A 12,666-nucleotide genomic window follows, 5' to 3' on the forward strand; every position below is an offset into this window, starting at 1 on the left:
TGTAGCGGTACGGAGCGCTGGTTGGCAAGAAGTGCAGCAGATGACATTTATTCTGAGATTGGGGAATAGAATCCATAGTTAGGTGAGTGACAGACAGATGTACATTTGTTTCGCTGGTTTGCGATTCCTAAGGATAAAGTTATAACTAATAGTAATAATAGTTTTTAGAATTACAATTGCAATGGGAAATGTTCCTTTTGCACTAATTGCATTTTATTTATTAAAAGCAAAATACCCATCAAAAATACTATTTATGTTCTAATTACCTGATAATGAGGCTGCATGTGCACAAGAATGATGGTGATGCAACATTTCTCTGTTTTAGAACTATGATGACTTTTATGTGATTGTAGCATGCAGATCCTCCCATCTAGCTTTTGGCTGGTGAGCACACCTGTCTGTTCAGAAAAGCATGTGTTTTTTTGAATTTTTTCTTTATTGAAGATAGTGTACTTTAGGGGACCCATCAGGAAACCTCATAGGGAACAGCTGGCCAATCACAGCACCTTTTGCAGTACAAAGCGTTGTGATTGGCCGAACAGTGTGGCTGTAGTTTACTACAAGCTATCTAAAACCTAGCAGTTTGAGAGGGTGCTGTCCACCCAATCACATTACTGGAATTTCCCTATGAGGTTTCCTGCTGGGTCCCCTAAAGTAGACTAGCGCCGCTATTTATTACAATAACAATAAAATACCCATCATGCAACACATATCGGTACTTGTGTATTATACCGTCTAAAAATTTGACAGCTTGCTATTTAAAGGGGAACTTCCCCAGGATTGAACGTCATCCCAATCAATAGCTTATACTCTGTTTCCCATGAGAAATCTTTACCTTTACTGGAATAGATCATCGGGAGGGTCTGTGTGGCTGATATTGTGGTTAAACCCCTCCCACATTGTGATGTCATGACCATGGTCCTGCCAGTTTGCTGTTTGTGAACCTCATTGCATTGTGGGAAATAAAGTCTTTTTGCAATTGCCACGCGAGCAGTATCATCCTCTGTGCAAAGAACTCTCAGTAATGGACATTCCGCGCACATCACCTGGCAGAACTAAACCTGTCACTACCAGTGATACATTTCAGAATGTAAATCAGTGAGAAGAAAGATTATACAATGGGCAAACACTGACTAGATAATCTTTAAGGGCTCGTTTCCACTTGTGCGGCGTGCGTCTGCGAGACACGCGCCGGCACTGAGCGGGTGGGCGGGATCTCAGGCGAATCCCATAATCGCAGCCTCCCGAGCGAATTCTGCGGGGGGTTCTGGCCGAATCGCTACCACAAGCGATTCGGCCGGCGGCGCCATTCTCCCCTATGGCAGAGTTTCCCTGTGCGATTCATGTGCGGGGAAACTCTGTGGAATCCCGGCGGTTTCCGCGATAGTGGAAACGGGCCCTAAATTAATATTGTAAAAAATAAACAAATTTATTCATAATGTTATTTTTTCCCACAATCCTTCAGGGCAAGGTGAGACGTCGCCCCTCCCAGACGCAGGAACAGACAGCACTTCCCCTATAAAACATTGTAACAGTTAGTCCACCCTCAGTGCTGTTTGTTCCTGCGTCCAGGCAGGTCGGCATCTCCCCTAAGGATTGAGCCTGTGTGCTGGGCTGCAGGTTTTAATTCTATGGGCGGCTGAGATGGTGGTACCGAGGCCATCTAGCCTTCGCTTCACGCTGGACACCCGAGTGAAGTTTGCCTACCTTTCTGCTCCTAACTGTAGGAGGGCAAGTGTGGAAGGCATGGCGTTCTTTTCCCGCTCTGAATGAGGTTGGTTCCGGAGCGCAGGTAAGCCGCTGGCGTGCTGTTGCGGGCTGAGCGTGGGGAGGTGCATGGCGCATGATGGACGCCGGTCCAGATGGTTCCCCTGTGGCGTGTATCTTCCGGCGGGTATGTCGGAAGACGCGTTTTAGCTTGTCGGGCCTTCTCTCCGTCACTTCCGGTTCCGCCTCTGTGAATTCTAGGCGGAAGCATAAGAGAACGCTGTGCGTGGCTGGCGGGCATTAGTTACTCTGCAGAGGAGAGACTGCTGTCTTGGCTGCTGGATGTCTCCAGGATGTCGGCGCCGGATAAGGCAGAGAGTAACCCAGCCGCTCAGAAGGTGAGAGTATGGGATCTCTTTCTGAGCCATACGCTAAGGTGCATTTGAATGGTGCTTATATCTGCTGTTTTTTCTCTATATATTTTTCAGATTAAACAGAATGATGCAGGAGATAAGGCGAGGCCTCCTCCTACCTATAAGCGATGCCCTATGTGTAGCGTTAAGATGCCATTGCCATACTCCAAAACTTTGTGTCAACAGTGTATGGAGAAAGTTTTAGGAGAGCAGTCAGGTCCCTCTGTACAGGAGACTTTGCAGGCTTTTAGGGAAGAGATTAACTCTTCATTGGCTTCATTTAAATCCTCTTTAACAGTAGCATGTGCTTCTACTTCTCAGGTTGCTACTGTGTCTGTTCCTGTTTTGAATCCTATCTCAGAAAGTGAGAATCAGGATCAGGGGGAGACAGGGGTTAGTTCGGCTGAGTCTGACTCTAGAGAGATTGAAATTGATACATCTTCTAGATTCAAATTTCGTGTGGAGGATACTGAAGCCTTGATTGCAGCTATTAATGATACGCTGGAATTGAATAGGGATACAGTGTCTGGTCTGTCCATACATGATCAATTATATAAGGGGATGGAGGAGAAAGAAGGTCTTACTTTTCCTGTCCACAATGCTATTAAGCAGTCGATTCTTAGAGAATGGAAAGATCCTGAGAAGAGGCTGCTTATTTCCAAAACAGTAAAACGCAGATTTCCTTTCACTGTTGAGGATTCGGCTCTTTGGGACAAATGTCCAAAATTGGACGCTCCTTTTTCCCAAGTTTCCAAACCAGGTGATTTGGCATTTGAGGATTTAGGGGATCTTAAAGATCCGGTAGATAAGAGAATTGATGCTTATCTCAAGAGATCTTGGGAGGCAACGGCAGCTTCCTTTAGGCCTGCGGTAGCTTCTACATGTGTAGCCAGAACACTAGAATTATGGGTCAATCAACTGAAAGCTAGCATTCTGGCGGGTGCTTCAGTTGAACAGTTATTGGAATCCATCACGGTTATAAATAAGGCGGCTAACTATTTGGCAGATGCCTCGGCGGAAGCGGTTAGGTTTACCGCTAGGTCAACGGCTCTGGTGAATGTGGCACGCAGGGCTCTGTGGTTAAAAACTTGGGATGGTAATTTAGCATCCAAAAACAGACTGTGTGGAGTTCCTTTTTCTGGAGATTTGCTGTTTGGTCCAGATTTGGACTTGGCTCTAGAAAGGACTTCGAATAAAAGAAAGACCTTTCCTAAGAAGCAAAAAACGGCAAATAAACGTTTTTTTCGTAAACCAAAAGCTGATCAAAAAGAACCGGTTAGAGAGCAGAAAGGAGTCAAAAGATGGTTCTCTGACAAATCCAGAAGAGGGGGTTTTAGGTCTAAGCCCTCTGAATCTCAAACGAAGCCACAATGACTCGTTTGTGGCGGTGGGGGGAAGACTAAAATACTTTGCCCACAAATGGTCGATGATGGCAAAAAGTCCATTCATTCGGCAGACAGTCAAATTCGGTTATCAGATAGAGTTTGCTTTATCCCCTCCGTCAAGATTCATTGTGTCAAGACATCCAAAGGATCCGGCTCTTTTTCCCGAGATCCTGCAAATATTAAAAAAATATGTTGGATCAAAATGTGGTTTGCAATGTTCCAAAGAAGGAACAAAAAGAGGGTTTCTATTCAACAATATTTCTAGTAAAGAAACAATCGGGAAGATTCCGATTGATTCTAAACTTAAAGAGACTAAATCCGTTCATGAGAAAGAAAAAGTTTCGTATGGAAACGATTTTTACAGTAAGAGATCTGTTATTTCCCGGGGTTTTTATGGCATCTCTAGACCTCAGAGATGCCTATTGGCACGTCCCAATTCACAAGAGGTCACAGAAATTCTTAAGATTTGCCCTCCAAATAGACGGGCAGGTAAGGCACTTTCAGTTCCTATGCCTCCCGTTTGGGATCACTTCTGCACCAAGGATATTTACAAAAATCCTAGGCGAAGCTCTAATGCCATTAAGAGAAGAGTCGGTCCTTGTAGTGCCTTATCTGGACGACCTACTGATACTGGGAAATTCGGAGGCACAAGTAAAGCATCATCTGCAGAGAGTATCAACTCATTTACAATCCTTGGGCTGGATTATAAATCGAGAAAAATCATGCCTAGATCCAAGCCAAAATATGGTATTTCTGGGTATTCTGATAGATTCTTTAAGTCAAAAGTTGTTTCTTCCACAGGAAAAAGTGGAAAAGGTAAAATTGGCAGTTTGAAAAATTGCAGGAGGAGTTACGACCTACGCTAAGATTGGTCTCCCGAGTGTTGGGGTTGATGTCCTCAACAATGGTGGCAGTGCCATGGGCATTGTCTCATATAAGGAGACTCCAGCGTGTATTCCTGGAGAATTGTGACGGTCAGCCTCAAAGCCTGGAGATTCGTGTAAGAATTCCAGCATCAGTCTCCCTGTCCCTTCGATGGTGGTTGGAAGAGGTCAATTTGTTGAAGGGAAGACTGTGGAAAGAGCCGGTAGATCAGATTTTAACCACGGATGCAAGTTCGTGGGGTTCTGGGGCTCATGTGGGGCATTTGGCCTTCCAGGGCAGATGGTCAAAAACAGAGTCCCAAATGTCCTCGAATTGGAGAGAATTGAGAGCTGTGAAATTGGCCTTGATTCAAGCGAAGACCATTCTGGGTCAATCACACGTCCTGATTCAGTCAGACAATATAACAACGGTGGCGTTCTTAAACAAACAGGGAGGCACGAGATCCCTGTTATTGCAGGAAGAAGCGGAAGAGATTTTATTTTGGGCAGAAAGGAATGTGTTGTCCTTGAGAGCAGTCCATCTCAAGGGCACATTGAACATAGACGCAGACAAATTAAGCAGAAATGCAATTCGGGCTTCAGAATGGTCCTTAAACAAGAAAATATTTTTACAGATTGCGGAGAAATGGGGAACACCATCAGTGGATCTGTTGGCAACACAAGAGAATGCTCAGGTACAAAGGTATTATTCTTTGAACCCGAGAGACGATGCGATTGGAGTAAATGCGTTCAATCACCAATGGAATTTTCATTTGATGTATGTGTTTCCACCTCTAAATATGATCCCGGCTGTCCTCATGAAATGGAGGGATCTGAGAGGACGCATGATTCTGATTGCACCTCGCTGGCCCAGGAGGAGCTGGTTTGCAATGATGAAGTCATTTACAATCGAGGAGCCTTGGATGCTACCTCTCATACCGGATCTGCTAGTTCAGGGGAACCTGTGGCATCCGCATCCAGAGCGCCTGAATCTGGCAGCTTGGATCCTGAATTAGACTGGTTAAGGGGATTAGGAGTGTCCAATAAAGCAGCTCTGACATTGATCGGAAGTCGTAAAGATGTTACGAGAAAGATCTATTTAAAATACTGGAAGACTTTCCACCTTTGGTTGCGAAAGTCAAAGTTTGATAATCTATCTATCCCAGCAGTCTTGGATTTTCTCCAGGATGGTTGGGATAAGAAGTTATCGGTCAGTACATTAAAAGTTCAGATGGCAGCCCTTTCGGCTCTGTCGGGTCTTCCGATTTCTTCATCTCCTCTAATTTTAAGATTCATGAAGGCTGTATCAAGGAAATCTCCGGTTTTTAGACCGTATGTATCTCCATGGGATTTATCCATAGTGTTGCAGGGATTGTCTAGAGGGCCGTTTGAGCCATTGACAGAATGTTCCCTTAAGAATCTCACGCTTAAAGTAGTGTTCTTAATTGCAATAACTTCAGCAAGAAGGGTAAGCGAATTGCAGGCTTTATCAGTTAAAAATCCATATTTTCAGGACTTTCAGGATAGGTTGGTGCTACAGACTGACCCGAAATTCTGTCCAAAGGTGATGTCTAAATTTCATAGATAACAAGATATAGTCTTACCTACATTTTGTGTAGATCCAAGTTGTGAGAAGGAAAGAGTATTTCACACATTGGATGTTAGAAGGTCAGTATTGGAATATTTAGCCAGGACGGCTAGGTTTAGGAAATCAGATTCATTATTTTTATTATTTGCAGGCAAGAATGCAGGGCAGGCTGCATCTAAATCTACAATTGCAAATTGGATCAGGTCAGCTATTATTGAGTCTTATAGAGTAATGAAAGTAGATCCTCCAGCTTCTTTTAAGGCTCATTCTACAAGGGCCATGGCAGCTTCATGGGCAAATAGGGCAGGAGCTTCTCCTGAGCAAATCTGTAAGGCGGCGACGTGGTCGACCTTTTCTACATTCATTCGCCATTATCGAGTGGATGCATTATCGGCTCACGACCAAGCGTTTGGAAGGAAGATTCTCCAAGCAGTGGTCCCACCCTGAGGTTGTATTACTTGTTAATCGTCTCACCTTGCCCTGAAGGATTGTGGGAAAAAAGCAGAGTTAGTACCTGCTAACGATGTTTTGAACAATCCTTCAGGGCAACGATCCCACCCGGGTGTTTTGTCTTTGTCGGATAATGGCACTTTGTGTGGGTTAGTTGGTTGTTCACCTGTCGGTACTTGTCTAAACGCACTGAGGGTGGACTAACTGTTACAATGTTTTATAGGGGAAGTGCTGTCTGTTCCTGCGTCTGGGAGGGGCGACGTCTCACCTTGCCCTGAAGGATTGTTCAAAACATCGTTAGCAGGTACTAACTCTGCTTTTCACTACAGTTCCTCTTTCAAGCGGAACTGAAAGCATTAAAAAAACGAATAGTTTCATTTACCTGGGGCTTCTGCCAGCCCCCTACAGCCTTCCTGTGCCCACGCTGTTTCCAAACAATCTTCTGTTCCCCCGCCGCGTCCCACTGTTCTTCATGCCAACTTTTAAGTCAACGTCCACTGTGCCTGCGCAGCCCTGGTCGTGGCCAGGAACGTCTTGCGCAGGAGCAGTATGAGAAAATCTCTGAACGAGGATGCAGTGGACGCAACTTCCAGTAGCGAAAGTGAGCAGCGTTGGGGGAACAGAGGATCATTTGGTAACTTTGCAGGCACAGGTCGGCTGCAGGGGGCTGGCAGACGCCCTGGTAAGTGAAAATGTTCTTTTTTTTTTTTCAATGTCTTCAGCTCCACTTTAAATTACAGGATCTTCTAAAAAAATTAGCATATTGTGATAAAGTTCATTATTTTCTGTAATGTACTGATAAACATTAGACTTTTATATATTTTAGATTCAAATACACACAACTGAAGTAGTTCAAGCCTTTTATTGTTTTAATATTGATGATTTTGGCATACAGCTCATAAAAACCCCAAATTCCTATCTCAAAAAATTAGCATATTTCATCCGACCAATAAAAGAAAAGTGTTTTTAAAACAAAAAAAGTCAACCTTCAAATAATTATGTTCAGTTATGCACTCAATACTTGGTCGGGAATCCTTTTGCAGAAATGACTGCTTCAATGCGGCGTGGCATGGAGGCAATCAGCCTGTGGCACTGCTCAGGTGTTATGGAGGCCCAGGATGCTTCGATAGCGGCCTTAAGCTCATCCAGAGTGTTGGGTCTTGTGTCTCTCAACTTTCTCTTCACAATATCCCACAGATTCTCTATGGGGTTCAGGTCAGGAGAGTTGGCAGGCCAATTAAACACAGTAATACCATGGTCAGTAAACCATTTACCAGTGGTTTTGGCACTGTGAGCAGGTGCCAGGTCGTGCTGAAAAATGAAATCTTCATCTCCATAAAGCTTTTCAGCAGATGGAAGCATGAACCCACTTTTGAACCATAAACAGCGGCAGAAGCACCTGACCTGGGCTACAGAGAAGCAGCACTGGACTGTTGCTCAGTGGTCCAAAGTACTTTTTTAGGATGAAAGCAACTTTTATATGTCATTCAGAAATCAAGGTGCCAGAGTCTGGAGGAAGACTGGGGAGAGGGAAATGCCAAAATGTCTGAAGTCCAGTGTCAAGTACCCACAGTCAGTGATGGTCTGAGGTGCCATGTCAGCTGCTGGTGTTGGTCCATTGTGTTTTATCAAGGGCAGGGTCAATGCAGCTAGCTATCAGGAGATTTTGGAGCACTTCATGCTTCCATCTGCTGAAAAGCTTTATGGAGATGAAGATTTCATTTTTCAGCACGACCTGGCACCTGCTCACAGTGCCAAAATCACTGGTAAATGGTTTACTGACCATGGTATTACTGTGCTCAATTGGCCTGCCAACTCTCCTGACCTGAACCCCATAGAGAATCTGTGGGATATTGTGAAGAGAAAGTTGAGAGACGCAAGACCCAACATTCTGGATGAGCTTAAGGCCGCTATCGAAGCATCCTGGGCCTCCATAACACCTGAGCAGTGCCACAGGCTGATTGCCTCCATGCCACGCCGCATTGAAGCAGTCATTTCTGCAAAAGGATTCCCCACCAAGTATTGAGTGCATAACTGAACATAATTATTTGAAGGTTGACTTTTTTTGTTTTAAAAATACTTTTCTTTTATTGGTCAGATGAAATATGCTAATTTTTTGAGATAGGAATTTGGGGTTTTCATGAGCTGTGTGCCAAAATCACCAATATTAAAACAATAAAAGGCTTGAACTACTTCAGTTGTGTGTATTTGAATCTAAAATATATGAAAGTCTAATGTTTATCAGTACATTACAGAAAATAATGAACTTTATCACAATATGCTAATTTTTTGAGAAGATCCTGTATATTTACTCCTCTTTTTAGATCTACATATTATTGGAAAGCCAGGAATGTTGGCTTTCATTTGCATTATGCCCGTGTTGGCGTGAAAAACTTTTCCAGTATAATACGAAGTACCTAACACTGTACAGCGCTGCGTAATATGTCGGCTCTATATAAATACTAAATAATAATAATAATTGTAGTTAGATGATCTTTATTTTTCAGATTGATTTTGCATAGAAATGTTTGTTTTATTGATTTGGTAGTGCCATAGACATTATCTACGCACAGTGAAACGACTATGACGTTTAACCACTTGATGACCCACCCTTTACCCCCCCTTAAGGACCAGCGCTGGTTTGATTGATCTGTGCTGGGTGGGCTCTGCAGCCCCCAGCACAGATCAGGGTGCAGGCAGGGAGATCAGATTGCCCCCCTTTTTTCCCCCCTATGGGGATGATGTGCTGGGGGGGTCTGATCTCTCCTGCCTGCTGTGGGTGGCGGGGGGGGCACCTCAAAGCCCCCCTCCGCGGCGAAATTCCCCCTCCCTCTCCTACCTGCTGCCTCCCCCTGGTGTTCCGGGCTGCACAGGACGCTATCCGTCCTGTGCAGCCAGTGACAGGATGTGGTCTGTCACATGGCGGCGATCCCCGGCCGCTGATTGGCCGGGGATCGCCGATCTGCCTTACGGCGCTGCTGCGCAGCAGCGCCGTACAAATGTAAACAAAGCGGATTATTTCCGCTTGTGTTTACATCTAGCCTGCGAGCCGCCATCGGCGGCCCGCAGGCTATTCACGGAGCCCCCCGCCGTGATTTGACAGGAAGCAGCCGCTCGTACGAGCGGCTGCTTCCTGATTAATTAGGCTGCAGCTGGCGACGCAGTACTGCGTCGCTGGTCCTGCAGCTGCCACTTTGCCGACGCACGTTATGAGTGTGCGGTCGGCAAGTGGTTAAATGCTGTGCGCAGAAGGGACATTACACAATACTTGCACGCATGCTCTTGAACATAGTAGTTTGAACGATGTTGTTCACATCCGGCTGACTGCAAGATACCTGCCCAATAGTTGTCGATCCACCAATTGGATCAGGCAGAATACCCCATATCAGTCGCTTATCGTTGTCGTTTGATGTAGTTTGGCTACATTTTTTTATGATTGTCGTCCCATACGACGATATCTTTCGTTTTTTTGGATGTTTCAAATGACTTTAGCCTAGCTCGTGTACAAGGCTGCGCCTGTGACTGGGAGCGCTCTGTGCAGGCGCATGACCTCACAGTGACGTTATGCGCCTGCGCAAAGCGCTTCCAGCCGTGGTCGCGCGCTGTAGCAGTGATACCCGGCCGTCCAAGAAGAGGGGGCTGGGGGGCATTTAGAAAGATTGGAGGGGCAGATTGGAGAATGGGGGGAGCGGTGAGGCAGGACTATGAGCTGCAGCCCTGCCTCACAAGTGTCTGTCTGCGGCGGATCGCCGCCTCTCCCCCGCCCCTCTCAGTCTTCCTTCGCTGAGAGGGGCGTGGGAGAGGCGGAGATCTGCTGTTGACAGACGCGTATGAGGCAGGGCTGCAGCTCATAGCCCTGCCTCACACGGAAGTGCTCATTGCAGCAAAATCCACGACCAAGAAAGTCGTGGATTTTGCGGGGGAGAGGGAGGGGGAGTTAGGGGGGATTTAGATAGTTTACAGCGGCAGGGATGCAATGGTTTAGTTAGGGATAAAGTATTAAAAAGATTTATGACAAAAACCTTTTTTTTTTTTTTTAGAGACTTCAGAGTCTCTTTAACCACTTCAGCCTTCAGTCATTTTTCTTCTTATGCATCCGAGCAATTTTCACCTCCCATTCCTTTCGCCAATATTTTTATCACTACTTATCACAATGAATTGATCTATATCTTGTTTTTTCCGCCACCAATTAGGCTTTCTTTGGGGGATACATTTTGCTAAGAGTTATTTTTTTCTAAATTCATTTTAAACTGAATATTAAGAAAAAGTGGAAAAAAAAATCATTATTTCCCAGTTTTCGGCCATTAGCTTTAAAATAATACATGCTAACATAATTAAAACCTATGTATTTTATTTGCCCATTTGTCCCAGTTATTACACCATTTAAATTATGTCCCTATCACAATGTATGGCACCAATATTTTATTTGGAAATAAAGGTGCATTTTTTTCAGTTTTGCGTCCATCATTATTTACAAACTTATAATTTTAAAGAAATATTAGTTATATACCCTCTTCACATGCATATTAAAAAAGTTCAAACCCTTAGGTAGCTAGTTTTTTTTTTTTTTGTGTTTTTTTTAATTACATTTTTTTTCCATTAAATTTTATTTGGGTAATTTTTGGTGTGGGCGTTAAATGGTTAATTTAAAATGTAATATGTGTTTATTTAATAAAAATAAAGTATATGGATATAGTTTTACTGTAAAACATTTTTTTTTTTTAGTCCTGGAAGCGAGCACTCCAGGAAGTATAGGGAGGACGGGAAACGATTGAAAGATTGCGTGTAACAAACGCTGGAGAGGAAGCCGCGCTGAACAGCGCTACCACCGTGGCTACCTCCAGCTCCCTGTCTAGCAGTGTATCCGGGCCTCAGGCGTCTAGCACGCCGAGGACGGAACTGTCAGTTGCACATAGGGTTGCCTTGTTGCGTGCAAGCGCTCAGACAGGACCTTTATGCGGGGAGGAGGCGCGTCAGCTGACCGGCCGGTCGGCTGACGTCAGAGGAGACGCTCGCCGCTCCTCATTGGTTGTTAGGAGGGGGCGTGCCTGAAGGGTCTCTTCTGCTTCATACGCCTTCCTGTATCACTCGCAACTTGTCTGCTGTTGCGAATACTTGGTGTTAGCGCTCAGACCCTTAGATAGTTCCGGTGTGCTTTGATCCGGGAGGAAACCGAGGATTTCACACAAGATAGGAATTGTTTGATAGCCTTAACTAATACTTACTGTGTTATTATTCGTGTAAGACTCTGGCTCATCCTGACCACTCTCTTGCTCAGTGATTCTGTACCTTTGCCCATCTGATCTCGCTGCTGACTCTGCCTGTTTATATCTTCCTGTCTCTGCCTTCCGATTTTGTACTGCATCTGTCTGTCTGTTGCCGAACCCGATCGGTTTGACCACCCTCCTCTCACCAGAGGGCCCTTGACTCTGGTGAGGGGCGCTGTACTGATAGAACCCACCAGCTCCTCTGGTGAGGTATAGTTACCTATCAGCATTACTGTTGCACCAATCACTCTTTGCTATTTGTTGTCACATCAGCTTCTGATATACCAGCATTATAGGTGATTCTGCAGATCACCATATAATCAGGTATATATCTGCATTATAGGTGATACTGCAGATCACCTAATAATCAGAATTCTGATCCTTGCTGACACAAATCGTTACATTGCGGCTTCTCAAAGAAGCCCGTCAGTCTTTCTCCCGGGAACTTAGGTCAATGAATGGGAACAATGTTCCCATTCATTGATCTCCGGGCTAACGGGTGGCGGCGCGGGCGCACACAGCACCGCAGCAGCAGCCTTTTGGACGTAGTAGAAAACGTCCAAAAGGCTAAAGTAGTTAAGTGAAAATAAACCGATGAGAAAACGATTGCTCCCATCTTTCTACTTCTAAAATGACTTTTAGATACTCACAGTTTTATGTTGTGCTTAAAAACTTAAAGTTCGGTTTAGGTTCAGAGTCTTATGCTGGGCATACACGTTTCATTCTCCGCTCGTTCGTTTTTGACGCTTGATTCTGCAGTCAAATTCTCCTATCTTCCGCTCGTTTTTCTTATCTTTTTCCATTCACTTCTATCAGGAATCGAGTGGCAGAACAATCGAATGGGAGATCGGACATGTCGGAAATTATCTATCTGCCTCAAAAACAAACCGTGTATTCCCAGTATTATTGTTTTGTCTCGGCTCAATGACAGTCTTCCTCTTATCTCTGAGTGCTTAAATATATGAACTATTGACCTTTTTATCTATCCCCTAC

The 12,666-nt window shown here is 44.7% G+C and overlaps 1 protein-coding gene across 6 annotated transcripts in view; it reads left to right on the forward strand.

The window, feature by feature from the left end:
• Window positions 1-12,666, forward strand: part of LOC137534587 (gastrula zinc finger protein XlCGF48.2-like) — a 44,814-nt gene continuing 32,148 nt past the window's right edge. For 4 of the 6 annotated variants that reach the window (XR_011024371.1, XM_068256154.1, XM_068256158.1 and 1 more), the window contains exon 1: window positions 1-82. The gene's annotated coding sequence lies outside the window, so the exon portion shown is untranslated. Of the gene's footprint in view, window positions 83-5,984; window positions 6,711-12,666 lie in introns of those variants that run through there. The other 2 variants (XM_068256156.1, XM_068256155.1) reach the window with 2 other exon arrangements.

Source organism: Hyperolius riggenbachi, chromosome 10, assembly GCF_040937935.1.
Source record: "Hyperolius riggenbachi isolate aHypRig1 chromosome 10, aHypRig1.pri, whole genome shotgun sequence".
Taxonomy (NCBI): domain Eukaryota; kingdom Metazoa; phylum Chordata; class Amphibia; order Anura; family Hyperoliidae; genus Hyperolius; species Hyperolius riggenbachi.